Source organism: Ambystoma mexicanum, chromosome 7p, assembly GCF_040938575.1.
Source record: "Ambystoma mexicanum isolate Mex_15411 chromosome 7p, UKY_AmexF1_1, whole genome shotgun sequence".
NCBI classification, from domain to species: Eukaryota; Metazoa; Chordata; class Amphibia; order Caudata; family Ambystomatidae; genus Ambystoma; species Ambystoma mexicanum.
In genome coordinates, this window is record NC_090939.1 from 110151927 (window position 1) to 110179272 (window position 27346).

A 27346-nucleotide genomic window follows, 5' to 3' on the forward strand; every position below is an offset into this window, starting at 1 on the left:
GCATCAGCACGCATACGCGATTCTATTGGACCAAAGGTCCTCAGCGCGTAAGCGCGTCTGTGACGTGACACGCACGGGTGTTTCCCACACAGCACGTGATGACAGAGCACACGTGGGAAGACTGCACGCCAGTGTGTCATCGCGTGTGATTGGTGGAAATGGCCCTACACGCAGAAGTGACAAAGCGTGTAATTGGTGGAAATGGCCCTAGCGCGTACACGCCGCGTAAGTGACGCTGGACGTGTGGGCCTGTATAAAAGGTACGCGTAGAACACCATTTCCTTGTACGTGCTTTTCGTGGAGAGCGAGTGGGTGAATTCTGTACTTCTTGTCGTTTCACACTCGATTTACTTCACGGCGTTTCAAGTTCGTATTCCCTGTTACCTCTGACAGCTTTTTCTCTTTTTTCTCTTTTACTGGTTTACCTGGGCCTGTTCCCTCAAACAGTGTTCCCTACTACTGTTGTCCTGTCTCCTCAGACAGCGTATAAATCTTCTTTTGGCGGGGGTGTTGCCAACCAAACGCTCTCCTTTTTCACGCTCTTTTACCTGGCAGACGGTGAGTCACGCACGTATCTAACATCTGTGCTTGCCCCGTGTGTAGCCTACCCCTTCAGAGGTCATTCTAGGCTGCGTGTGACACGCATACGTTCATTCTTGTGTTACTGGGTGCCACAGCGTAGTGCAGGTTTTTCTTTCTGCGCACGTGGTCTAGGAGGGGTTGCGTGCACGTCATCTCCCTTTTTTGGGGCTCCTGTGCGTAGCGTGACCCGTCATCTTTCCCCAGGGGTTACAATCAGCCTTGCAAGAGCACTAGGGTACAATTACCATCTGGTACCCAACCCCTTTGACCCCCAATTGCCCAGGACAATATTTTACACCCACTCCCATACGCACATTAACATCAGTGCCATGGCTGGGAGGCGAGGATTCTGTAAGGGTGGCAAAGGTGGAAGAGCCACAAGTGGTGGCCGTGGTGGATCCGGTAGGGGACGTGGTCGTTACTTGCAGGGTGAGCCTGTCCCCCCATGTGTGGAGGACCAGTCAAGGGCACCCATAATCCCCACCCCTCCCCCCTCCCGTTGAGGCTGATGTGGCTGACACCATCCATGCTCAGCCCTTGTTGGACCAGCCCATTGTGGCACCAGACCTGGCTGACTCCATGGCTGACTTCCAGGTCAGCAGGCCTATGACACGTGCGCTGGTGCACGTTGATGTCACCATGCCACGTGCATCTGGGGCAGCAAGGTCATCTGCTGCACCAAGTAGGCAGGGCGGAGAGGCTGCAGGGGCAGCTGCGGCTCCATCCACCCCAGCCCTCACACACCCAGCCCAGACAGTGTCGGTCCTAGTCCATGCTGCTGACATTCCCCCTGACACCATCACACTAGAGCCAATGCCTGCACCAACTCCCATGCTGAGTGTGCAATCCCACACTCCTGATACAGAGTCCACCAGGGCTCCTGCCCCTAGTGTCCAGAGCGGCGCAGGACACTCAGGATCACCACCACCTTCCAAGCGGAAGAGGAAGAGTGCTCGTCCGGCACAGGCTGATGCCCCAGACACGGCTACACAGTCCGGCCCATCCAGGAAGCCCAGCTTCATGGATGACGAACTGAATGCACTTGTCGAGTATGTGTCCGCACATGACAACGAGATGGTCATTGTTGCAGGATCCAAGACCACACCTGCACAACGCCAGGCACACTGGCAGACCGTTGCGGACATCGTAAGTGCCCTTGGAATCGTGAGGCGCACAGCCAATGATTGCTATAAGCGCTGGAATGACCTAAAGCGCAGGGCAAAGAGTAAGCTGGCCTCAAGTCATGCCGCAACTCTAGTGACTGGAGGTGGGTCTCCAGTAGTAGACATGGAACTCACTCCACATGAGTCAGTCGCTGGGACCTACGTCACGGAGGAACAGATCCAAGGCGTGGGAGATTTGGCTGATTACGAGGCATTGTCCGGTGAGTGCACATGCATGTGTGTGTCATCCATGTGCATGGTGTGTGTGAGGGCTTCTGTTTGTGTGACAGGTGAGAGTGTGTGCGCCTGAGTCGTATGGGTCAGCCATGTGCTTCATGCAATACGTCCTGCGCAGCTGCATTTGGCCATAGCAGTATCCCTTCTGCCAACAGTAGACATCTAGCCCAACTGCACGCCAGTTGCCCTTGAAGTGTCACCTTGCCACAACATTGTTGCTTGATTTTTCACTGTTCATTTAGTCAGATTGTTTGCATTCCACCACTTTTACTAGGCATGTCGCAGTCCTCTAGTCACATGTCTGACATGGCTATGGTAAAGTGGAGTGACTTTGTTACCTGGATATCATTTGTTCAAACATGTCCCTGTACAATTGCACCATTTCGGACTGGCAGCTCCAGGTGAAGAATCTGACCTGTTTGAATTAGAAAAGCTATTACATGCGGGAACTGGACTGAATGAATTGGTGCTGCCCTCCTCTCCATCTTCACTCAATAGCAATGGTACATGCCATCTGTGTGATGGCATGTGTGTTTCACCTGCCAATCACAGGGCAATGTGTGATGCCACTGCCAGGCAGCATGCAGAAAATGTGTTCATCTTCCATCTTGGTGTCATCAGTGTGTGCCATTTGTCTGCCCTTCATACGCAGTGAGGGTGCATGCATGGGAGGGTTTTAGTCATGTGGGACATGTGTCAAACAAGTACTGGTTCTCTTGCTTCTCAGCCCTCATTGTGTGCCATGGTGCTAATGCCTGTTTCCATTTCTTTGTTTTTATGTCTTTGCAGGGGAAGACGCACCTGATACTGCTGGGGTTGTGGAGATGGTGCAGACCCAGGAGGGAACCGAGGGCCGACCAACCACCAGTGAGGGACGTGGTGTGGTGGTGGGTGAGAACCCACAAGTGCTGCAGGTCGTGCTCTCGAGGGGTGTCTCTGGCTGCACCTCCCCCGAGCTGTACTCAGGTGTTGATTCGGATGAGACCTACGTGCCGTCGCAGGTGAGTGTTCCAGGGAGGGATTCTGTTCTGTCTCACCCACCTGCACCAGGGTCAGAACCCTCAATGGGGATGTCAGTGTTGGCAGCTACGCCTTTGGTGGTTACGGATGCAGGGTCACACTCCGCGACATCTGATCCTGTTCCTGGGCCAGCAGATCAGAGGGGGAATGCAGTCCTGCAGCCTCAGGCAGTGCCGGCACAGCAAGGCGCAGTTCGCCTTGCCCCAGACAGGTGTGGTGCCCGCCGACGTGGTGGCCGTACGCCACCTGGCAATACCGCATGGGAGCAATCCATTTACGGTATGGCAACCCAACAGGCAGCATCATCCGAGATGATGGCTCAGGCCATGGATAGGGTGGCCACTTCCATTGTCCCCCCTGAAAGGCTGATGGAGCGACTAGAGCAGGCAACCGACTCCATCTGCCAGTCACACAGGGAGGACATGTTGGGGTCCAACAGGGACAGGCGGGCGGCACTGGCGACTCTGCAGGAGGCCATCTCCATTGAGTCCCAGGGCCACAGGGAAGCCCTGAGGCAGGAGCTCCTTCACCTCAGGACGACTCTTGTTGAGCTTGAGGCTTCAACACACCAAAGGACAGAACAGCAGCTGGAGCGTCTCACCCGTACGCTCTCAGCTGAGATGCAGGCAACGAGGGCGGAGGTCCGGGCATCCCGTGAGTTGTTGCATGGGGACCTCCGCACACTCATCCTCCAGAACCAGACCTACCACACCCGCATGCTTGCAGCCATGGAGGAGCAGACTAGGGCCTTGCGTGGGCTGCCTCCCATAGTGCAACCACCTCCGGATGCAGCTGCACAGGGTGATAATAGCGACAGCAGTGATACCCCCACAATAGGGTAGCCGTGTGGGCCATGAGCCCATGGAGGTGTTTCTTTTCCCAGGATCCACGCAGGTGGGTTCTGGTGTGCATCCTGTCCTCGGACCTCCTGGGTGGCCTCCCCAACCCCCCCCCCGGGCCCTTCAATGGCCATTTTTTATTTTTTTTTATTTTTATTTTTATTTTTATTTATTTTATTCCCAATTTTTTTGGGACGATTTGTTGGCTTCCGTGGTTCCTGTGGGCATACGCTGCATTGTGGCTGCGCACATGCAGGCTTGTAATGTATTTGGTTCAGATGCTTGGGTTAGAGTCACACACACCCCTCCTGCTTCCCGTTTCCATGGGCTTGCAAAAGGTGTGCCCAAGTGACAGTGAATTACACAGTGACGTTGGACTCCCATGAGCTGTGTGGGCAGTCTGTAGTCAATACTGTGTATACATTCCTAGTGCATATTGCTGTTGTGTTGTACACTGCATGTTGCATTGATGTGTAACTCATCTTCTGTGTCTACCTCCCAATTTGCAGGTCCCTTCCTCATGTCTACACAAGGACCTCTAGTCTGGAGATGTGGTCCATGTTGGCAGCAGTGCACCTACAACTCTACATGGCGCCAACACTGCACAGTTGGTAGTGGTGGGAGTGCAGGCATTTCCAGGTGGTGAGACTACTAATATTTAACATTAGTGATGTCATGTTAATGGTAGTACGTGCTCAAGTTTGTTGTTGGTCCAGCATTACTGTGAGCATTTCAGGTGTTGCAAGTTTCTAATAGGGACACTGTACATTGTGACACTAGTGTCATGTTGTGGGGATTACTTTGTTTACCTGCAAATAGCATGACATGGCACGGTGTGTGGTGTGGCGGTGCTGGGGTTGGGTTGGCTGACATGGCACTGTCCTCTTGTTGCATTTTGCAAGTGGGTATTCATTTTAGCTGCTTGAATGTGTAACTTCACAAAACTGCATTGGTGGTGTCTGTGTGGGTAGGGATGCACACATTGTGACACTTCCAGGTGAACAATCTCAGGCTGATATGGTTTTCACGGTTCTTTCTCCAGACATTCAGGATCAGTGTCAGGTTGAGTCATCATTGATTGTCAGATGGAATGTGCCAGGGCAGTGTGCACTCCACAGGGGTGTGATTTCTATGTGAAGTAATTAGCCACTAGCTGTGTACGGGCTGCCTCCCCCCGTGCCCTTTCCCCTCCCATGCGCAGCGGCTGTGCATGTGGTTGGGGATGGGGGGGCACCACCATGTCCACGGCCAGGCCCCGGCGTGTTGCAACGTTGTGCAGGACACATGCTGCCACTATGATCCTGCACACTACTGGGGGAGCGTACAACAGCTGCCCGCCAGAACGGTCAAGGGAGCGAAAGCGTGACTTCAGCACTCCGAATGTGCGCTCCACTATGCCCCGGGTTGTAATGTGGGCTGCGTTATATCTTACCTGGGGTGGCGTGGTGGGGTTCCGAATTGGCGTCATCATGTGGGGGCTGAGAGGGTAGGCACTGTCCCCTGTGGAGGTGGTGATTGGTATCATTGGTGGGGTTGTGACCTTGCTCAGTATCTGACATGCATGCATGTGCAGTGGCATTCATACTCACCAAGCAGCCATGTATCGCCATGCCGCCCAGCTTCTAGGTCCCGGCTTAGGGTGGACATTCGGTAAATGAAGCTGTCGTGGGTTGACCCGGGATAGTTGGCATATACTGAGGTGATGATTCCCTTGGCATTACATACTACCTGCACGTTGATGGAATGCCAGTGCTTGCGGTTCCTATAGATGTGCTCAGATGCCCTGGGGGGATGTAGAGCCACATGGGTGCATTCGATGGCACCTAGCACTTTGGGGAATCGTGCCACAGCGTAGAAATCCAGGGCGGCAGCATGCCTTTCTGCAGGGGTTCTGGGCAGGTATATGTGCCTGCGGACTGATGGGCGTGCAGTGATGATGTTCAAGACCTGGTGTAGGCAGCGTGACTGGGTGGCCTGTGATACACCACCCACAATGGCACTTGTCCGCTGAAATGATCCAGTGGCTAAGAAGTGCAGTACATTGAGGACCTTCTCCAGGGGGCTGAGTGCTTGGGAGCACAGGGTGGGTGATGTGAGGTCATCCTCCCACTCACTCACCAGGTCCAGTATGATGTGTGGTGGAAACCTGTACCTCCCATGCACCTGGTCATCAGGCATCCCGAAAAGGCTGGTTCTGGGTGTGAATATTCTGGCCCTGACTATCCTCCTCCTCCTCCTTTGGTAGGCCACGCCCACTGCTGCTAGGAACGGTATGTTCATCCTGGGTCTGAGCTTGTTATTTTTTTAGCGCGCAAATTAATGCGTTGCGCGTGTTGTAGGCGAGCGTGTGACCCGCGCACCCCTGAAATCCAGTACCCAGTCCAATAGCGTGTGGAAATTCCCGCGCACACCGGGATACAGGTGCGCTGACGTACTTGCGTGTGTAAGTGTCCGCGCACACCTGATATACACGTACATAGGCCAATCGCGTGTACACGCACTTTTGTCCAATTACACGCGATGACACCCTGACGTGCTGTCCAATTACACGCGATGAGACTCTGACGTGCTGTCCAATTACACGCGATGAGACTCTGACGTGCTGTCCAATTACACGCGATGACACTCTGACGTGCAGTCTTTCCACGTGTGCTCTGTCATCACGTGCTGTGTGGGAAACACCCGTGCGGGTCACGTCACAGACGCGCTTACGCGCTGAGGGCCTTTGGTCCAATAGATTCGCGTATGCGTGCTGACGCGCTTACACGCTAAGGGCCTTTCCTCGGTTTTCACGCTGACGTGCAGGATTTTCACGTGCCAAATCACTCCGTACCAAGCTGGCCACGCGTAAGCACACGGAAGACCACGCTCCTGCCCAGAAGGCCGAACTACTGCCCCCCAGAGCCCCGAGCACGCTCCCACCTGCCATCTGCTGCTGCCTGACTGCCTGCTGCCCACGTGCACTGCCATTTGCTGCCTGCACATCAGCCAGGAGTGCTGTTGCTGTGACCACCCCTGCTGGAACCGAAGACTCCCGACTGGAATTCCATCGCTCCACAGCCCAGCCCCAGGACCCAGTTGCCCACCCACTCCTGCCTCTGGGGTTGTCATGTCGGGGCAAACACCATCTGTGACCACTGACAACCCCCGGCCAGAGAGGCAGAGGGGCACCAGCTTCAGTGCCACCGAAGTTGGTGTCCTGGTGGAGCAAGTCCTGGGGCAGTATGATGCCCTCTTCGGAAGTTCCCGCGCCGACAAGGAAGGACGGACTAGGATCTGGACTGACATCGTGACTGCCATCAACACGGAGGGGGGTGGCAGTCCGGGACTTACAACATGTCAGGAAGCGCTGGGAGGACTTCAGGTCCAGGACCCTGAACAAGGCCCGGCGCCTCTTGAAGGCAGCGGATGCCAAGGGGCGCCGGGGCCACTTGTCGGAAGAACAGATGGGGTCCTGGAACGCATATCCCCAGCGCTCCACGTCCAGGTCCTAGAGAAGCAGACCCGTCTGGAGTCGAGCGGTGAGTGTACATGCATCCTGATTGTGAGCAGTGCGTGTGGTGATTATTCGGCATTGTGCCGGTTGCACATCTGTTTGTATGGGGTCGAGTATGGGTGGGGGTGTACAGGGCCGTGGGTCTGACACATGCGAGGGCTGTAATGTGTGAGACATGGATGGTGCTTGTGTGTGTGGGCTTGCATGGCAAATGCAGTTGTGCGTGCACACATGTTTGGATGAATGTGTATGTAAGTAGACATGTCCGTGATGTCAGGCATGTATGTTGTTTTCGGCTGCATGTATGAGCACTGTGTACATGTGCATGTGTGTGTATTTGTCAAGGGTGCAACAGTGATGCAACATGGATGCATGTGACAGCGGTATGTGGAAGCCTGATTGGCAGATGTGACATGGATGCCCGTCTGAACAGTGCGACACTTGGCAGAGGTGTAGACATGCATGCAAGTGTGGTGGTGTGTGTACATGTGTGGTGCACTTCCTGTGTTGCATGTGATGTCTGGCTCCCCTTTGGCTGCTGATGCTGTTGTATGTGTAGGGATGGTGGTGGCAGTTGCGATATGGCTGTGGTATGGCTCATGTGTGCGAGTTGCAATGACATGTGTGTTGGGGATTGTGATGACATGTCTGAGGTTTGCAAATGCCACTCATGTGCAACTGTCATGCGTGTATGTGTCCATTGTACAGTGCCCTGATGCCTGTGTTTTGTTTCTCCCTGTCTGCAGCGTCAACTGATGAAGAGGGCGGAGAAGGTGCTGTGGAGCACAGCGGCGGGGATCCGACCGCCAGCCGGAGACGCAAGGCCCGGCTCCCCTCCCGTGTTGTCATCTCGTCGGGGAGTGAGGAGTCCGGTGCCGCGTCCCAGGCCGCAGCTGCCGGGAGGAGGTCCAAGAGGCGGAGGTTGCAGTTGGACTCCTCGGCAGCAGAAGGGGCAGCTGGGACCCCACAGGGCCCAACAGGGGAAGATGGCACAGAGTCATCCAGGTTGGTGGGGGGTTTGGTGGAGGAGGGGGCCGTGCAAGCACCAGAGACGGGTCTGGAGGTGGGGATCCCAATGGTGCTAGTGGTGCAGTCCAGGACCAGGGACAGGAGGCAGCACAGGCGGCCGCAGAGGTGCCTGTGTGCAATCCTGTCCCCGATCCTGTCCCTGCATCATCTTGCACCAGCAGGGATGCCTACGTCCAGACCCGTTTTCAGGCAGGGGATGAGCTGACGTCAACTGGCCTTCCTCTGCCTGCGGACGTGGCCATCCAGGTCCGGGTTGAGCCTGTCCTGGCTGGTGTGCCGTTGCGTCAACGGGCCATGCGAGGTGACCTGCAGTCTTTTCATGGAGAGACTGCACGTCATCTCGAATGGCTCGTTGACCACGTCAGCCTGCTGGGACAGGTCACCCAGGCCGGATTCCTCCGTCTGATGGGGCTTGCTCCGACCCCCTCCTCAACTGGACCCCCTACGCGCCAGTCGTCCTCTGTGCCATCTTCCCACCCATCAGTCACCTGGGTGCCCTGTGGAGCTGCCTCTGACGGTGCGGCCAGGCTGGTGGAGGAGGCATCCCTGCCACAGTCGGGAGTCAGAGGTCCAGCAGGGGTGGCCACATCAACAAGTGCACCCCAGCCGGCGGAGGATGTGCAGGCAGCAGGAGGCAGTGCACGGGCAGAGGCAGAGCAGCAGCAGCAGCAACATGGTGGGAGACATGAAGGCTCGGGGCTTTCGACATCGGAGGGGCAGGCATCGGCCGGAGGGCAGGGGGACCCAGGACAGAGAGTGTCTTCCGTGTGGCAGCGGTTGGGCCACACCATAGGTGCGGAGCGGCGGCGGGCGGAAGAGGCGCGGCTCACAATGGTCAGGGCGGAGAACTCCATGCGGAGGGCCCTGAGGCGGGCCGAGTGCCTCGAGGCAATCCGCAGGGGGTTGGAGGAGGACACGGCGTCGTCCCTGCGGACCCTCGGGCCATGGAACTGGACCGCCTCCGGGACATCGAACAGGAGTTCGATGATGCCCTGGCACGGGACACCACGGAGTGAGCCGCTGGACTTGCCCGCCGCCTTTGTATATAGTTCTTTAGTTTTAGGTTTCCTTTCTTTCTTATTATGATTTGGAGTCGACGGACACTGCTCCACTTTTTGTATATAGTTGATTTTTAGGTAGGTTTTTTAGTAGGTTTCCTTTGTTCAGTTGGGCTCATGGACCCTTGTTAGTTTTGTACATAGTTCTTTTTTGCATGGAGATTTTTTTACATTTGACTTTGGACATAATTTTTTTGGATTCTGATTTGCAGTTTTGTGTTTTTATACGGACATGCAGCTTTTTTTTCTCATTCACATTGTAGTTTGTTTTCTTTCTTCAGCATTCTTTATTTTTTTCAATACAATTTTGTTAGCATACTTCACTGTGTGGTATCATCTCATTGGTTTCATGGATGTCATGTTGTGTGTTTTCCCATTCAATTGCAACCATTGTGTGTGACGGACATGGGTTCATTAGCTTAATGAACATTGGGGGTGTAACATGTGATTTCCATGTGGGTGAATGGGTTACTTGGTAGGGCTTTTTGGCTGTGGAGGCTGACCATTACGCACATGATTGGGGATTGTGAGGACCTGGTGGGGGCTGCCCATGGTGGCAGGGGGGTGGGGGTGGTGGGAGACATGAGTGGGGGCCTGGTGGAGGCTGCCCCTGCACTGCTGGGGGGTGGGGGTGGTGGGAGACATGAGTGGGGGCCTGGTGGAGGCTGCCCCTGCACTGCTGGGGGGTGGGGGTGGTGGGAGACATGAGTGGGGGCCTGGTGGAGGCTGCCCCTGCACTGCTGGGTGGTGGGGGTGGTGGGAGACATGGGTGGGGGCCTGGTGGAGGCTGCCCCTGCACTGCTGGGGGGTGGGGGTGGTGGGAGACATGAGTGGGGGCCTGGCGGAGGCTGCCCCTGGTGGCTGGGGGGTGGGGGTGTTAGGAGACATGAGTGGGTGCTTGGTGGAGGGTGACCCTGGATGCTGGGGGGTGGGGGTGGTGGGAGACATGAGTGGGGGCCTGGTGGAGGCTGCCCCTGCACTGCTGGGGGGTGGGGGTGGTGGGAGACATGAGTGGGGGCCTGGTGGAGGATGCCCATGGTGGCAGGGGGGTGGGGGTGGTGGGAGACATGAGTGGGGGCCTGGTGGAGGCTGCCCCTGCACTGCTGGGGGGTGGGGGTGGTGGGAGACATGAGTGGGGGCCTGGTGGAGGCTGCCCCTGCACTGCTGGGGGTGGGGGTGGTGGGAGACATGGGTGGGGGCCTGGTGGAGGCTGCCCCTGCATTGCTGGGGGGTGGGGGTGGTGGGAGACATGAGTGGGGGCCTGGTGGAGGATGCCCATGGTGGCAGGGGGGTGGGGGTGGAGGGGGACATGAGTGGGGGCCTGCTGGAGGCTGCCCCTGCACTGCTGGGGTGTGGGGGTGGTGGGAGACATGAGTGGGGGCCTGGTGGAGTCTGCCCATGGTGGCAGGGGGGTGGGGGTGGTGGGAGACATGGGTGGGGGCCTTGTGGAGGCTGCCCCTGGTGGCTGGGGGGTGGGGGTGGTGGGAGACATGAGTGGGTGCCTGGTGGAGGGTGACCCTGGATGCTGGGGGGTGGGGGTGGTGGGAGACATGAGTGGGGGCCTGGTGGAGGCTGCCCCTGCACTGCTGTGGGGTGGGGGTGGTGGGAGACATGAGTGGGGGCCTGGTGGAGGGTGACCCTGGATGCTGGGGGGTGGGGGTGGTGGGAGACATGAGTGGGGGCCTGGTGGAGGCTGCCCCTGCACTGCTGGGGGGTGGGGGTGGTGGGAGACATGAGTGGGGGCCTGGTGGAGTCTGCCCATGGTGGCAAGGGGGGTGGGGGTGGTGGGAGACATGAGTGGGGGCCTGGTGGAGGCTGCCCCTGGTGGCTGGGTGGTGGGGGTGGTGGGAGACATGAGTGGGGGCCTGGTGGAGGGTGACCCTGGATGCTGGGGGGTGGGGGTGGTGGGAGACATGAGTGGGGGCCTGGTGGAGGCTGCCCCTGCACTGCTGGGGGGTGGGGGTGGTGGGAGACATGAGTGGGGGCCTGGTGGAGTCTGCCCATGGTGGCAGGGGGGTGGGGGTGGTGGGAGACATGAGTGGGGGCCTGGTGGAGGCTGCCCCTGGTGGCTGAGGGGTGGGGGTGGTGGGAGACATGAGTGGGGGCCTGGTGGAGTCTGCCCATGGTGGTAGGGGGGTCTGGGTGGTGGGAGACATGAGTGGGGGCCTGGTGGAGGCTGCCCCTGCACTGCTGGGGGGTGGGGGTGGTGGGAGACATGAGTGGGGGCCTGGTGGAGGCTGCCCCTGCACTGCTGGGGGGTGGGGGTGGTGGGAGACATGAGTGGGGGCCTGGTGGTGGCTGCCCCTGCACTGCTGGGCGGTGGGGGTGGTGGGAGACATGGGTGGGGGCCTGGTGGAGGCTGCCCCTGCACTGCTGGGGGGTGGGGGTGGTGGGAGACATGAGTGGGAGCCTGGTGGAGGCTGCCCCTGCACTGCTGGGGGGTGGGGGTGGTGGGAGACATGGGTGGGGGCCTGGTGGAGGCTGCCCCTGCACTGCTGGGGGGTGGGGGTGGTGGGAGACATGAGTGGGGGCCTGGTGGAGGATGCCCATGGTGGCAGGGGGGTGGGGGTGGTGGGAGACATGAGTGGGGGCCTGGTGGAGGCTGCCCCTGCACTGCTGGGGGGTGGGGGTGGTGGGAGACATGAGTGGGGGCCTGGTGGAGGCTGCCCCTGCACTGCTGGGGGGTGGGGGTGGTGGGAGAGATGGGTGGGGGCCTGGTGGAGGCTGCCCCTGCACTGCTGGGGGGTGGGGGTGGTGGGAGACATGAGTGGGGGCCTGGTGGAGGATGCCCATGGTGGCAGGGGGGTGGGGGTGCAGGGGGACATGAGTGGGGGCCTGCTGGAGGCTGCCCCTGCACTGCTGGGGTGTGGGGGTGGTGGGAGACATGAGTGGGGGCCTGGTGGAGTCTGCCCATGGTGGCAGGGGGGTGGGGGTGATGGGAGACATGGGTGGGGGCCTTGTGGAGGCTGCCCCTGGTGGCTGGGGGGTGGGGGTGGTGGGAGACATGAGTGGGTGCCTGGTGGAGGGTGACCCTGGATGCTGGGGGGTGGGGGTGGTGGGAGACATGAGTGGGGGCCTGGTGGAGGCTGCCCCTGCACTGCTGGGGGGTGGGGGTGGTGGGAGACATGAGTGGGGGCCTGGTGGAGGGTGACCCTGGATGCTGGGGGGTGGGGGTGGTGGGAGACATGAGTGGGGGCCTGGTGGAGGCTGCCCCTGCACTGCTGGGGAGTGGGGGTGGTGGGAGACATGAGTGGGGGCCTGGTGGAGTCTGCCCATGGTGGCAAGGGGGGTGGGGGTGGTGGGAGACATGAGTGGGGGCCTGGTGGAGGCTGCCCCTGGTGGCTGGGGGGTGGGGGTGGTGGGAGACATGAGTGGGGGCCTGGTGGAGGCTGCCCCTGCACTGCTGGGGGGTGGGGGTGGTGGGAGACATGAGTGGGGGCCTGGTGGAGGCTGCCCCTGCACTGCTGGGGGGTGGGGGTGGTGGGAGAGATGGGTGGGGGCCTGGTGGAGGCTGCCCATGGTGGCAGGGGGGTGGGGGTGGTGGGAGACATGAGTGGGGGCCTGGTGGAGGCTGCCCCTGCACTGCTGGGGGGTGGGGGTGGTGGGAGACATGAGTGGGGGCCTGGTGGAGGCTGCCCCTGCACTGCTGGGGGGTGGGGGTGGTGGGAGAGATGGGTGGGGGCCTGGTGGAGGCTGCCCCTGCACTGCTGGGGGGTGGGGGTGGTGGGAGACATGAGTGGGGGCCTGGTGGAGGATGCCCATGGTGGCAGGGGGGTGGGGGTGCAGGGGGACATGAGTGGGGGCCTGCTGGAGGCTGCCCCTGCACTGCTGGGGTGTGGGGGTGGTGGGAGACATGAGTGGGGGCCTGGTGGAGTCTGCCCATGGTGGCAGGGGGGTGGGGGTGGTGGGAGACATGGGTGGGGGCCTTGTGGAGGCTGCCCCTGGTGGCTGGGGGGTGGGGGTGGTGGGAGACATGAGTGGGTGCCTGGTGGAGGGTGACCCTGGATGCTGGGGGGTGGGGGTGGTGGGAGACATGAGTGGGGGCCTGGTGGAGGCTGCCCCTGCACTGCTGGGGGGTGGGGGTGGTGGGAGACATGAGTGGGGGCCTGGTGGAGGGTGACCCTGGATGCTGGGGGGTGGGGGTGGTGGGAGACATGAGTGGGGGCCTGGTGGAGGCTGCCCCTGCACTGCTGGGGAGTGGGGGTGGTGGGAGACATGAGTGGGGGCCTGGTGGAGTCTGCCCATGGTGGCAAGGGGGGTGGGGGTGGTGGGAGACATGAGTGGGGGCCTGGTGGAGGCTGCCCCTGGTGGCTGGGGGGTGGGGGTGGTGGGAGACATGAGTGGGGGCCTGGTGGAGGGTGACCCTGGATGCTGGGGGGTGGGGGTGGTGGGAGACATGAGTGGGGGCCTGGTGGAGGCTGCCCCTGCACTGCTGGGGGGTGGGGGTGGTGGGAGACATGAGTGGGGGCCTGGTGGAGTCTGCCCATGGTGGCAGGGGGGTGGGGGTGGTGGGAGACATGAGTGGGGGCCTGGTGGAGGCTGCCCCTGGTGGCTGGGGGGTGGGGGTGGTGGGAGACATGAGTGGGGGCCTGGTGGAGTCTGCCCATGGTGGCAGGGGGGTGGGGGTGGTGGGAGACATGAGTGGGGGCCTGGTGGAGGGTGACCCTGGATGCTGGGGGGTGGGGGTGGTGGGAGACATGAGTGGGGGCCTGGTGGAGGCTGCCCCTGCACTGCTGGGGGGTGGGGGTGGTGGGAGACATGAGTGGGGGCCTGGTGGAGGCTGCCCCTGCACTGCTGGGGGGTGGGGGTGGTGGGAGACATGGGTGGGGACCTGGTGGAGGCTGCCCCTGCACTGCTGGGGGGTGGGGGTGGTGGGAGACATGAGTGGGGGCCTGGTGGAGGATGCGCATGGTGGCAGGGGGGTGGGGGTGCAGGGGGACATGAGTGGGGGCCTGCTGGAGGCTGCCCCTGCACTGCTGGGGTGTGGGGGTGGTGGGAGACATGAGTGGGGGCCTGGTGGAGTCTGCCCATGGTGGCAGGGGGGTGGGGGTGGTGGGAGACATGAGTGGGGGCCTGGTGGAGGCTGCCCCTGGTGGCTGGGGGGTAGGGGTGGTGGGAGACATGGGTGGGGGCCTGGTGGAGGGTGACCCTGGATGCTGGGGGTGGGGGTGGTGGGAGACATGAGTGGGGGCCTGGTGGAGGCTGCCCCTGCACTGCTGGGGGGTGGGGGTGGTGGGAGACATGAGTGGGGGCCTGGTGGAGTCTGCCCATGGTGGCAGGGGGGTGGGGTGGTGGGAGACATGAGTGGGGGCCTGGTGGAGGGTGCCCCTGCACTGCTGGGGGGTGGGGGTGGTGGGAGACATGGGTGGGGGCCTGGTGGAGGCTGCCCCTGGTGGCTGGGGGGTCGGGGTGGTGGGAGACATGAGTGGGGGCCTGGTGGAGGCTGCCCCTGGTGGCTGGGGGGTGGGGGTGGTGGGAGACATGAGTGGGGGCCTGGTGGAGGCTGCCCCTGGTGGCTGGGGGGTGGGGGTGGTGGGAGACATGAGTGGGGGCCTGGTGGAGGCTGCCCCTGATGGCTGGGGGGTGGGGGTGGTGGGAGACATGAGTGGGGGCCTGGTGGAGGGTGCCCCTGGTGGCTGGGGGGTGGGGGTGGTGGGAGACATGAGTGGGGGCCTGGTGGAGGCTGCCCCTGGTGGCTGGGGGGTGGGGGTGGTGGGAGACATGAGTGGGGGCCTGGTGGAGGCTGCCCCTGGTGGCTGGGGGATGGGGGTGGTGGGAGACATGGGTGGGGGCCTGGTGGAGGCTGCCCCTGCACTGCTGGGGTGTGGGGGTGGTGGGAGACATGAGTGGGGGCCTGGTGGAGTCTGCCCATGGTGGCAGGGGGGTGGGGGTGGTGGGAGACATGAGTGGGGGCCTGGTGGAGGCTGCCCCTGGTGGCTGGGGGGTGGGGTGGTGGGAGACATGTGTGGGGGCCTGGTGGAGGCTGCCCCTGGTGGCTGGGGGGTGGGGGTGGTGGGAGACATGAGTGGGTGCCTGGTGGAGGGTGACCCTGGTGCTGGGGGGGTGGGGGTGGTGGGAGACATGAGTGGGGGCCTGGTGGAGGCTGCCCCTGCACTGCTGGGGGGTGGGGGTGGTGGGAGACATGAGTGGGGGCCTGGTGGAGGGTGACCCTGGATGCTGGGGGGTGGGGGTGGTGGGAGACATGAGTGGGGGCCTGGTGGAGGCTGCCCCTGCACTGCTGGGGGGTGGGGGTGGTGGGAGACATGAGTGGGGGCCTGGTGGAGTCTGCCCATGGTGGCAGGGGGGTGGGGGTGGTGGGAGACATGAGTGGGGGCCTGGTGGAGGCTGCCCCTGGTGGCTGGGGGGTGGGGGTGGTGGGAGACATGAGTGGGGGCCTGGTGGAGGGTGACCCTGGATGCTGGGGGGTGGGGGTGGTGGGAGACATGAGTGGGGGCCTGGTGGAGGCTGCCCCTGCACTGCTGGGGGGTGGGGGTGGTGGGAGACATGGGTGGGGGCCTGGTGGAGTCTGCCCATGGTGGCAGGGGTGTGGGGGTGGTGGGAGACATGAGTGGGGGCCTGGTGGAGGCTGCCCCTGGTGGCTGGGGGGTGGGGGTGGTGGGAGACATGAGTGGGGGCCTGGTGGAGTCTGCCCATGGTGGCAGGGGGGTGGGGGTGGTGGGAGACATGAGTGGGGGCCTGGTGGAGGGTGACCCTGGATGCTGGGGGGTGGGGGTGGTGGGAGACATGAGTGGGGGCCTGGTGGAGGCTGCCCCTGCACTGCTGGGTGGTGGGGGTGGTGGGAGACATGAGTGGGGGCCTGGTGGAGGCTGCCCCTGCACTGCTGGGGGGTGGGGGTGGTGGGAGACATGGGTGGGGGCCTGGTGGAGGCTGCCCCTGCAATGCTGGGGGGTGGGGGTAGTGGGAGACATGAGTGGGGGCCTGGTGGAGGATGCCCATGGTGGCAGGGGGGTGGGGGTGCAGGGGGACATGAGTGGGGGCCTGCTGGAGGCTGCCCCTGCACTGCTGGGGTGTGGGGGTGGTGGGAGACATGAGTGGGGGCCTGGTGGAGTCTGCCCATGGTGGCAGGGGGGTGGGGGTGGTGGGAGACATGAGTGGGGGCCTGGTGGAGGCTGCCCCTGGTGGCTGGGGGGTGGGGGTGGTGGGAGACATGGGTGGGGGCCTGGTGGAGGCTGCCCCTGGTGGCTAGGGGGTGGGGGTGGTGGGAGACATGAGTGGGTGCCTGGTGGAGGGTGACCCTCGATGCTGGGGGGTGGGGGTGGTGGGAGACATGAGTGGGGGCCTGGTGGAGGCTGCCCCTGCACTGCTGGGGGGTGGGGGTGGTGGGAGACATGAGTGGGGGCCTGGTGGAGGGTGACCCTGGATGCTGGGGGTGGGGGTGGTGGGAGACATGAGTGGGGGCCTGGTGGAGGCTGCCCCTGCACTGCTGGGGGGTGGGGGTGGTGGGAGACATGAGTGGGGGCCTGGTGGAGTCTGCCCATGGTGGCAGGGGGGTGGGGGTGGTGGGAGACATGAGTGGGGGCCTGGTGGAGGGTGCCCCTGCACTGCTGGGGGGTGGGGGTGGTGGGAGACATGGGTGGGGGCCTGGTGGAGGCTGCCCCTGGTGGCTGGGGGGTCGGGGTGGTGGGAGACATGAGTGGGGGCCTGGTGGAGGCTGCCCCTGGTGGCTGGGGGGTGGGGGTGGTGGGAGACATGAGTGGGGGCCTGGTGGAGGCTGCCCCTGGTGGCTGGGGGGTGGGGGTGGTGGGAGACATGAGTGGGGGCCTGGTGGAGGCTGCCCCTGATGGCTGGGGGGTGGGGGTGGTGGGAGACATGAGTGGGGGCCTGGTGGAGGGTGCCCCTGGTGGCTGGGGGGTGGGGGTGGTGGGAGACATGAGTGGGGGCCTGGTGGAGGCTGCCCCTGGTGGCTGGGGGGTGGGGGTGGTGGGAGACATGAGTGGGGGCCTGGTGGAGGCTGCCCCTGGTGGCTGGGGGATGGGGGTGGTGGGAGACATGGGTGGGGGCCTGGTGGAGGCTGCCCCTGCACTGCTGGGGTGTGGGGGTGGTGGGAGACATGAGTGGGGGCCTGGTGGAGTCTGCCCATGGTGTCAGGGGGGTGGGGGTGGTGGGAGACATGAGTGGGGGCCTGGTGGAGGCTGCCCCTGGTGGCTGGGGGGTGGGGTGGTGGGAGACATGTGTGGGGGCCTGGTGGAGGCTGCCCCTGGTGGCTGGGGGGTGGGGGTGGTGGGAGACATGAGTGGGTGCCTGGTGGAGGGTGACCCTGGTGCTGGGGGGGTGGGGGGGGTGGGAGACATGAGTGGGGGCCTGGTGGAGGCTGCCCCTGCACTGCTGGGGGGTGGGGGTGGTGGGAGACATGAGTGGGGGCCTGGTGGAGGGTGACCCTGGATGCTGGGGGGTGGGGGTGGTGGGAGACATGAGTGGGGGCCTGGTGGAGGCTGCCCCTGCACTGCTGGGGGGTGGGGGTGGTGGGAGACATGAGTGGGGGCCTGGTGGAGTCTGCCCATGGTGGCAGGGGGGTGGGGGTGGTGGGAGACATGAGTGGGGGCCTGGTGGAGGCTGCCCCTGGTGGCTGGGGGGTGGGGGTGGTGGGAGACATGAGTGGGGGCCTGTTGGAGGGTGACCCTGGATGCTGGGGGGTGGGGGTGGTGGGAGACATGAGTGGGGGCCTGGTGGAGGCTGCCCCTGCACTGCTGGGGGGTGGGGGTGGTGGGAGACATGGGTGGGGGCCTGGTGGAGTCTGCCCATGGTGGCAGGGGTGTGGGGGTGGTGGGAGACATGAGTGGGGGCCTGGTGGAGGGTGCCCCTGGTGGCTGGGGGGTGGGGGTGGTGGGAGACATGAGTGGGGGCCTGGTGGAGTCTGCCCATGGTGGCAGGGGGGTGGGGGTGGTGGGAGACATGAGTGGGGGCCTGGTGGAGGGTGACCCTGGATGCTGGGGGGTGGGGGTGGTGGGAGACATGAGTGGGGGCCTGGTGGAGGCTGCCCCTGCACTGCTGGGTGGTGGGGGTGGTGGGAGACATGAGTGGGGGCCTGGTGGAGGCTGCCCCTGCACTGCTGGGGGGTGGGGGTGGTGGGAGACATGGGTGGGGGCCTGGTGGAGGCTGCCCCTGCAATGCTGGGGGGTGGGGGTAGTGGGAGACATGAGTGGGGGCCTGGTGGAGGATGCCCATGGTGGCAGGGGGGTGGGGGTGCAGGGGGACATGAGTGGGGGCCTGCTGGAGGCTGCCCCTGCACTGCTGGGGTGTGGGGGTGGTGGGAGACATGAGTGGGGGCCTGGTGGAGTCTGCCCATGGTGGCAGGGGGGTGGGGGTGGTGGGAGACATGAGTGGGGACCTGGTGGAGGCTGCCCCTGGTGGCTGGGGGGTGGGGGTGGTGGGAGACATGGGTGGGGGCCTGGTGGAGGCTGCCCCTGGTGGCTGGGGGGTGGGGGTGGTGGGAGACATGAGTGGGTGCCTGGTGGAGGGTGACCCTCGATGCTGGGGGGTGGGGGTGGTGGGAGACATGAGTGGGGGCCTGGTGGAGGCTGCCCCTGCACTGCTGGGGGGTGGGGGTGGTGGGAGACATGAGTGGGGGCCTGGTGGAGGGTGACCCTGGATGCTGGGGGGTGGGGGTGGTGGGAGACATGAGTGGGGGCCTAGTGGAGGCTGCCCCTGCACTGCTGGGGGGTGGGGGTGGTGGGAGACATGAGTGGGGGCCTGGTGGAGTCTGCCCATGGTGGCAGGGGGGTGGGGGTGGTGGGAGACATGAGTGGGGGCCTGGTGGAGGCTGCCCCTGGTGGCTGGGGGGTGGGGGTGGTGGGAGACATGAGTGGGGGCCTGGTGGAGTCTGCCCATGGTGGGAGGGGGGTGGGGGTGGTGGGAGTCATGAGTGGGGGCCTGGTGGAGGGTGACCCTGGATGCTGGGGGGTGGGGGTGGTGGGAGACATGAGTGGGGGCCTGGTGGAGGCTGCCCCTGCACTGCTTGGGGGTGGGGGTGGTGGTAGACATGAGTGGGGGCCTGGTGGAGGCTGCCCCTGCACTGCTGGGGGGTGCGGGTGGTGGGAGACATGAGTGGGGGCCTGGTGGAGGCTGCCCCTGCACTGCTGGGGGGTGGGGGTGGTGGGAGACATGAGTGGGGGCCTGGTGGAGGCTGCCCCTGCACTGCTGGGGGGTGGGGGTGGTGGGAGACATGGGTGGGGGCCTGGTGGGGGCTGCCCCTGGTGGCTGGGGGGTGTGGGTGGTGGGAGACATGAGTGGGGGCCTGGTGGAGGCTGCCCCTGCACTGCTGGGGGGTGGGGGTGGTGGGAGACATGCATTGTTGATCAGTAGTGCAAGGTGACATGTGGGTTGGCTGGGGGGCATGCCCATGGTGGATGGGCTGCCTGCGGGACATGAGCAGGGGTGCAGGGTAGTCCCCCGTGGTGTGAGCTGCCTGCAGGGGCCGTGGAGGTTGTGGAGCGTACACCTGGGAGGACCCACACGGCCAATTCACGTGTAGTACTCCCCAGAACCCCTGAAATACACATTCCCTGCTGGTATCGCGTGTGCAACTTCCCGCGCACCCCTGAAATACACGTACCCTGCTCGCACTGGGACAATCGCGTGTGGAACTTCCCGCGCACCCCTGAAATACACGTACCCTGCTCGCACTGGGACTATCGCGTGTGGAACTTCCCGCGCACCCCTGAAATACACGTACCCTGCTCGCACTGGGCCAATCGCGTGTGGAACTTCCCGCGCACCCCTGAAATACACGTACCCTGCTCGCACTGGGACTATCGCGTGTGGAACTTCCCGCGCAACCCTGAAATACACGTACCCTGCTCGCACTGGGCCAATCACGTGGGGAACTTCCCGCGCACCCCTGAAATACACGTACCCTGATGAAATCGCGTGTGGAACTTCCCGCGCACCCATGGAATACACGTACCCTGCTCGCACTGGCCCATTCGCGTGTGGAACTTCCCGCGCACCCCTGAAATGCACGTACCCTGCAGTAATCGCGTGTGGAACTTGCCGCGCACCCCTGAAATACACGTACCCTGCTGAAATCGCTTGTGCAACTTCCCGCGCACCCCTGAAATTCACGTACCCTGCTTGCACGGGGCCAGTCGCGTGTGGAACTTCCCGCGCACCCCTGCAATACGCGTTCCCCGCTTGGCGTTTGCTGTTTGCCAGCCCGGTGAACTGGTCCAGGGTTAGCGCAGCCGTTTGCGATGATTTAGCGATTTGGATGGCTTTTCCTTGCGCGAGGGCGTTCTTGGGGGCGTTACTGGCGCTGCTGCAGGGTCGCTGCGATTCTCTGCGCCACGGCTGGTTTGGAAGCCTGAAATCCATGAATACGCTGTGCGCGGAAATCGGTTTTAGCGCACGTGCCTGGCGCAGTCAATCGCACGCGGACACTGCGCCAGCCGCTTGCGACACTTTTCTGCGAAATTCTATGAATTACCCTGTTAATGTATTAAGTTCAAGACAATAATGATATGCCTGCTTCTGTCAAAAAAGCTCCAGCATCAGTGTTGGTGTCTTAGTTTGGTTGATGTTAACTGACTTCCCACGGTTCCCATAGGCTTATGTGTATTTCTTTACCCTCATGCCACATTCTGTCGTTTCTGGAACTCAGCCCGAGGGCACCAGGCACATTTGAAAAACAAAGCTTTAAACAGTTTGTTCCTTTTTATGCCATAACTCTGGGTCACGTCTATCCAAACAATCCGACTGCTGCCGCTCTGATTACAATGTCCTGACACGTCTAGCATTTCAATAGAGCGCCCCGGGCTCGTCCCCGGCATCTGCCTCCCGCAGTCTAGTGGTTCCCATTGGAGAGTGAAAGCGGACGAGCATCTGCTCGACGCTCGGCACACCTAACTACTTTTACCAATGGCGCCCGACTGCCTGCATCAGAAACACGTCTTCTGAGGGAAAACAACTTCTTAAAATCAAAACTGTGGGACATATGGTATTTATTCACTTGCTCCTCTGTTTACTTACATGTTGCCTCGTTAAAATGCATACACTTAACACTTGCCATATCAAATTTAATTTCAGGGAAGTTTCTGATAAACATGTCAATTAAGCAGGGTTTGACATCAACTAAAGCAATTAAGTAGGTCCCACTGGGCGTTAAATATTTACATCTTGAATCATTTGCCTGTTCCCTGGAGTTAATATACTGTCCCCTGCTGGGTAATGCATATCACACAGCTTTGAAAGTGCCTGAGATGTGTGTGTGTGGGCAACGCTAACAACATCCACTGTACATTTGTTCTTTGGATGTTGATGGCCTGATTCTGTCGGGCTTGACTTTCTATGTAATATTTGATTTGGTGTGTTTATTTTCATCCCCCTCAGCTTTATTTTTCCAGTTTCTGCCAAACACACCCGCCCTTCATTCAATCCATCCTTCGGCTAATATATATGGAGTCCTCCAAACAGGAAGTGAGCCAGCAAAGGAAAAATGCCGCAGCAATTGTCCACCGTAGGAGAGAAGTTCCTGGGCACTGAAACGTGTTGGGTGTGAGGGAGAATTCTCACCCAAGTGCTAAATTCCCTCTACTTTAGAGCCCTCCAGCTCTTTTGCTATATTTTGGGACTTTGAACTTTTCATTTTCAATGTGTTTTACTTTTGTGTTCTTTGGATATGGAGTTTTAAAACAACTCCATAGGCATCATCATTTTCTGTGTGTCACACAGCACCCTCAGTGCAGTGGCACAGGGGTGTCTTTCAGACTCCAAGGTTTAAATACCTTCTCTGGGACTGACTACTGTCTCCCAGAGCATGTAAAGTTAAATTGACTTTACTAGTCTCTTTAAATTTAGAGACCCAGCACACACTATCTCCCTATAGAGTGTTGGAGGGGCTTCCTAGCATGCCCTGAGTCAAAACACTCATGTAACAGTGAAATGTTACCCTTTCCTACTTGAAATTGCTGGTGGCAGTGGTTTAGATCAAACTACCATGATTTTTCTCGACCGCGAACAACGGTAGCTAAAAATCGTGTCAGCCATGTTTTTCAATATGGTGCCCAAGACCTATCTGTAAAAACAGACCCGGTCAACTTTTTTCACCGTTTCTTTTTGGAATGGTCCTTCTTGTGTTTAACTCTGTGCGCCAAACCAGATTTGGTCCCTTTGTTCATTGGCCTTTGGCAGGCTTCAGTGCTGAAGCCCTCCTCTGGCGCCTGAGTGTCTGGGGTGGACAGGATGTGAGGGAGGTGCCCGAAACTCCCTGTGCTTAGTCTCCTAGGAGACCTGAATGCACTCTGGCGTGATTGGCCGGCTGGCTGTCCGGCAAGGACAGCCACCCAGCTATGTGAGTGACAGACAGGCTGGAATTAATGGGGGAAAACTGTTTAAAAGCAGGTCTCTGGGACTTGGAAAGCAGAGTCGACCACTGGAACGAAAGAACCGAAGATGAGCTGAAGGAAGACGACTGCTGCAACTCCTGGACAACTAGTGAAGCCCTGCTGCAGGTCCGAATTGCCTGAAACTCCATCGACAGAGAAGCCCTTCAAGGTTAACTTCTTCCCTTGAGTTTGGTGGGAACAACCAACTCGCAAGCCGCCTGGACACCGTCCCCTCCTGGTCGAATTTTCTACAGAGTGCTGTGGAAAACCGGATAGCCGGTGGGAAGGATACCAGTTTGTGGTCTTTAAGACACTCACACCTTAAACCGACGTTTTGCCAAGCGGTGGCCTCTTTCCTGGGCAGTGCAGGAACCTTCCGATGTCCTCCTTCTGTCCCCACAACTGAAGCTCAGGAACAGCGAGATCTGCTCGAACTGCCAGGAACAATTGCCTCAGCACCAGCTCTTCTTCACTTTAAAGGTACTGTGCAAACCAGCCTGGAAATCTTTTCAGCCACGGTGAAAGTTTGTGAAACTTTCCCGACTTCAAAGGCTTGTCCTTCCCCTAAACCAACATCTAACTTTTCGTCTGACCAAATTCTTCTAAGATCTGTGGCAAAGACTTAACCGTTTACTACCAGAACTGTGCTATCCTATACAAAGACTCTGAACCATTGACTTTGGCCCAGGCCTATGAACTGAATTGCTGGTTGTAGTTAACTGAAACCCTTTGCCCTGCTTATGAAAGTATTTGTGCTTCGTTTCTTATAACCTTGTCTTTTTACCCCTTTTTAAAGTAACTGAAGTGCCATTTTGCTCCCACTTCAGGGCAGCTCAACTTGTTCAGTAACTTATTGGTTGTGTATTTGTAGTATATAAGTATATGATATTGAGCTGCTCTTGCTAGTGTAATGTTTTCCAAATGACTGTAAATAAATGTATATTCTTTTACCAAGAAACCTTGAGTAAGTATTTGTTTGAATCACTGTATTTGTTGGTCCTTTGTGTAAATTGTTCTACTGCTCACTTTACTCTTGAGATAAATCTGGCTGCTCAGCCACTGCTGCCACATTACTGTTTAATACAGGCTTGTCCCAAAGGTGAAATTTCACTGACATTGTAGTCTTAATTGCATGTAGTGTTCCCCAAGGGTACTGAATTTTTCACTGGCAAAGGAGGAACTGACTATGAGGGCCCCCCATTCTATGTCAAGACAGGAGGCTTCATATAATGCATCAATTCTTTACTTCTGACAACCACAGCAGCAAAGAAAAACTTTACAAACAAAATAGTTTGAACAACAGAACTGAAAACAGTGTTTAAAGTCAATGCAATGGGGACTCCCCAATCCAACATGGAGGACAGGTCATGCCCTGTAGATGACCAATGAGCAGGGCCCGCCCCCATATAAATCCTTTACTCTAATACCATCTCCTCTTTCTTTGTTAGCCTTTGATACATTGTGGTTAGTGACGCGGTCGCCTTTTACTGCTTTTCAGTTTCAAAGTTTTTCCTTTCATGTTAACTTCCAGTGCATTATATTTGTGATACATATTGCTTTGGGATACCGTGTGTGACCGTCGCTTTATATTTAACGGTTCGGTTCACACGCGGTGAGCTCCGCCTCCCGACTGAGTTGTTTTGTTGCACTCCAAGCCCGACACATTCAAGCCTTCAGAAGCTTTTGCTTCAGACCCGGCGTGCGTGGGTGTTTACTTATTCATAAGTGCATTTAATCTGAGAATTCTCAGAGCCGGTGTCCCTCCCCATGTGTCCCTCCCCATTCCTGAGCCAATGCGTGAAAGCCTTCAGGACTGGCATTTATTTATTGAGACGTGCATTGCTCAGAGCGGCGTCCTCATTCCTGAGATGACGCGTACAAGCCTCTTAGAAGCCTTCGCCTCAGGCCCTCCGCGTGTGGGGGAATTTGGAATTTGTTTATTCATCCCCGCAGGTGAATTTCAGCCGCAGAGCCAACCACGCTGCAAGCGTGCTACAGCCGGCTCGGCTTCAGGCTTTGCCTAGTGTTTTTCTGCAAGGTTTTTTCCCTCGTGTGCTGCTGGATACCTACCCCTGCTAGGATGTGCAGCTTTTGAGGTACGCCTGCTCTGGAATGCCTGGAATGGCAGGGCAACTTTTGGTCCCTCTCCGGATGTCATTCTGGAGTCAGATGCCAGCAGAGCGGGCTGGGTGGCCAGGATAGGACAGGTTTCCACAGACGGAAAGTGGTCCGCTTCAGAGAAGCAACTGGATATCAACTGCCTGGAGCTGTTAGCGGGCTCTTTTTCAGTCCAGAGCCTTCTCAAGGATCAGGAGAATTGTTGTGTCCTTCTCCGGATGGACAATGTTTTGGCGGTGCGATGCATCAATCATCTGGGGGGATCCAGGTCCAAGGCCCTAGAAGCTCTAGCAAGAGATGTTTGGCATTTCTGTCTGGATCGGGACATTGTGTTTAAAGCAGAGTATCTTCCTGGGGTCAGCAACGCTGTCTCAGACTGGAACTCCAGGCACCTCCAGGACAGGAGCGACTGGATGTTAGACAGGGCTCTCTGCCAAGATCGTGTCCAGTTCAAGTGGATCTCTTTGCCTCGAGACTCAACTGCCAGGTTCCCCAGTTCTATAGTTGGAGACCGGATCTCAGTACACTGACAACCAACGCTTTCTTCCAGGATTGGTCTGGTCCCCTTTCATATGCTTTTCCTCCCTTTGTCATGATAGCCAGAGTACTGGTTCAGGTACGCAGGCATGTGGCATGTGGCAACTCTAGTTTTAGTTGCCCCCTTTTGGCCTTCCCAGGAGTGGTTCCCAGCCCTTCTGGAATTGGCAGTGGATATTCTTCATTTTCTCCCTCTCCACGCGCAGCTTCTGTCCGACCCGACAGGTCTCTCTCATGAGCTGGTCCTTCAGGGACACCCCTCCCCTATGGCTTGGAAGATTTCCGCTCTTCCTGGTGCTTCCAGGGACTTTCACAGGACTCTATCTATGTCATCAAGGACTCCTGACTGGCCTCCACTAAGTCATGGTACTCTTCAGCGTGGAACTGCTGGGTTAGCTGGTGTGCGCCTCAACACTTCGATCCCATTTCTGCCCCTCCAGTAGAGGTGGTTAACTTCCTGGTAGAGTTGTTCAAAGAGGGCAAGGCTTACAGGACTGTAAAATGATTTAGATCTGCTATTCCAGCGGGAAATATTTTGGTTAAGGGTGAGCCAGTGGGTAGGCACTTCTTGGTGCGCAGGGCCCTCAAATCCATTCGCATTAAGGTCCCGCCTAAAGCTAGGTATTCTGTTCTATGGGATGTTAATATGGTATTCTGCTCTTGGCCTTCTAATGAAGATTTGTCTTTGCAACAGCTGTTTTCCAAGTTAGCCCTGTTGTTATGCCTTGTTTCTATTAAGAGGGTTTCTGATATTAGAGCATTGGATGTGAACAGACAACACGATGTTCACCCCTCAAGGGGTCACTTTCTTTATTTCCAGGAGAACTAAGTGTTTCATTTCCTCCATTTCTTATCCAGCTTTTCCAGAAGATTCTGAGTTATGTGTCATTCAGTGTTTAAAATGTTTTGAGTTGAAGACAGAGGCTCTTAGACCTCCTAATACCTCTCAGCTGCTAATTTCCTATAGGAAACCCTATAAGCCGTTGTCCCTTGCCGCTTTAGCCAGATGGATTAAGTGGGTTATGCGGGAGGCGGGGGGTTGACACGTCTCCTTTGGTTCTCATTCAGTTAGGGGTGCTATGGCATCTAAGGCCATTTTCCTGGGAGGTAGCCTGGAACACATTTTAAAAACAGCTGATTGGTCAAGAGAATCAACATTCAAAAGATTTTATCACAAACGTATTGATCATGTTGTGATTAATTTGATGCAAGGGCTTTAAACTTGCACAATATGAAGCCTCCTGTCTTGACAGAGAATGATTAATCCCCCTCACTAACGTTAGATAGGGTTTAGATTCTATTAAATACAAGGAGGCAAGTATTATTACACCCACCCACGCTTTGTTTGTTGTTCTTACAGCTTCGGGCTGAGATGATCCGGTCAGGAGCATTTCGTCACAGTTACAAGATGCGGCGAGGTTGAGATCCTTTGAACTTCGTTTGGATCCTGTCTCCGCGCTACACCGTCTAGTCTATTCAGTGGGCATCTGAAGCAAGACAGCTGCAGAAAGAGGAGTTGGGATTCGAGTAAAGGACTTGTATGGGGCGGGTCTCTACCTGTCCTCTATGTTGGATTGGGGAGTCCCCCATGCATTGACTTTAAACCCTGTTTTCAGTTCTGTTGTTCAAACATTTTTGTTTGTGAAGTTTTTCTTTGCTGCTGTGGTTGTAAGAAGTAAAGAATTGATGCATAATACTCACCTCCTTGTCTTTAATAGAATCTAAACCCCCTCTCACGTTAGTGAGGGGGATTAATCATTGATTTTCATGAAGCCTCGAGTGAACCCAGCCTTTGTACTTGTCCTCCTGGGGAGATTTTTGGTCCATTTCAAAGACTTGATCATTTTTGCTTTTGGCGCCATTGGTGGTGCTAGCGCCACCTATGAGGAAAAGCATTGCTGACAGAGAAGAGAGAAACTGGTTGCTA

General features: G+C 59.0%; 1 long non-coding RNA gene across 1 annotated transcript in view; it reads left to right on the plus strand.

Moving 5' to 3' along the window:
• Positions 1 to 27115, plus strand: part of LOC138526513 (uncharacterized) — a 53471-nt gene extending 26356 nt beyond the window's left edge. The window contains exon 2 of the long non-coding RNA XR_011283597.1: positions 26780 to 27115. This is a non-coding gene — a long non-coding RNA (uncharacterized lncRNA). The remainder of the gene's footprint in view (positions 1 to 26779) is intronic.
• The last annotated feature ends 231 nt before the right edge of the window (positions 27116 to 27346 follow it).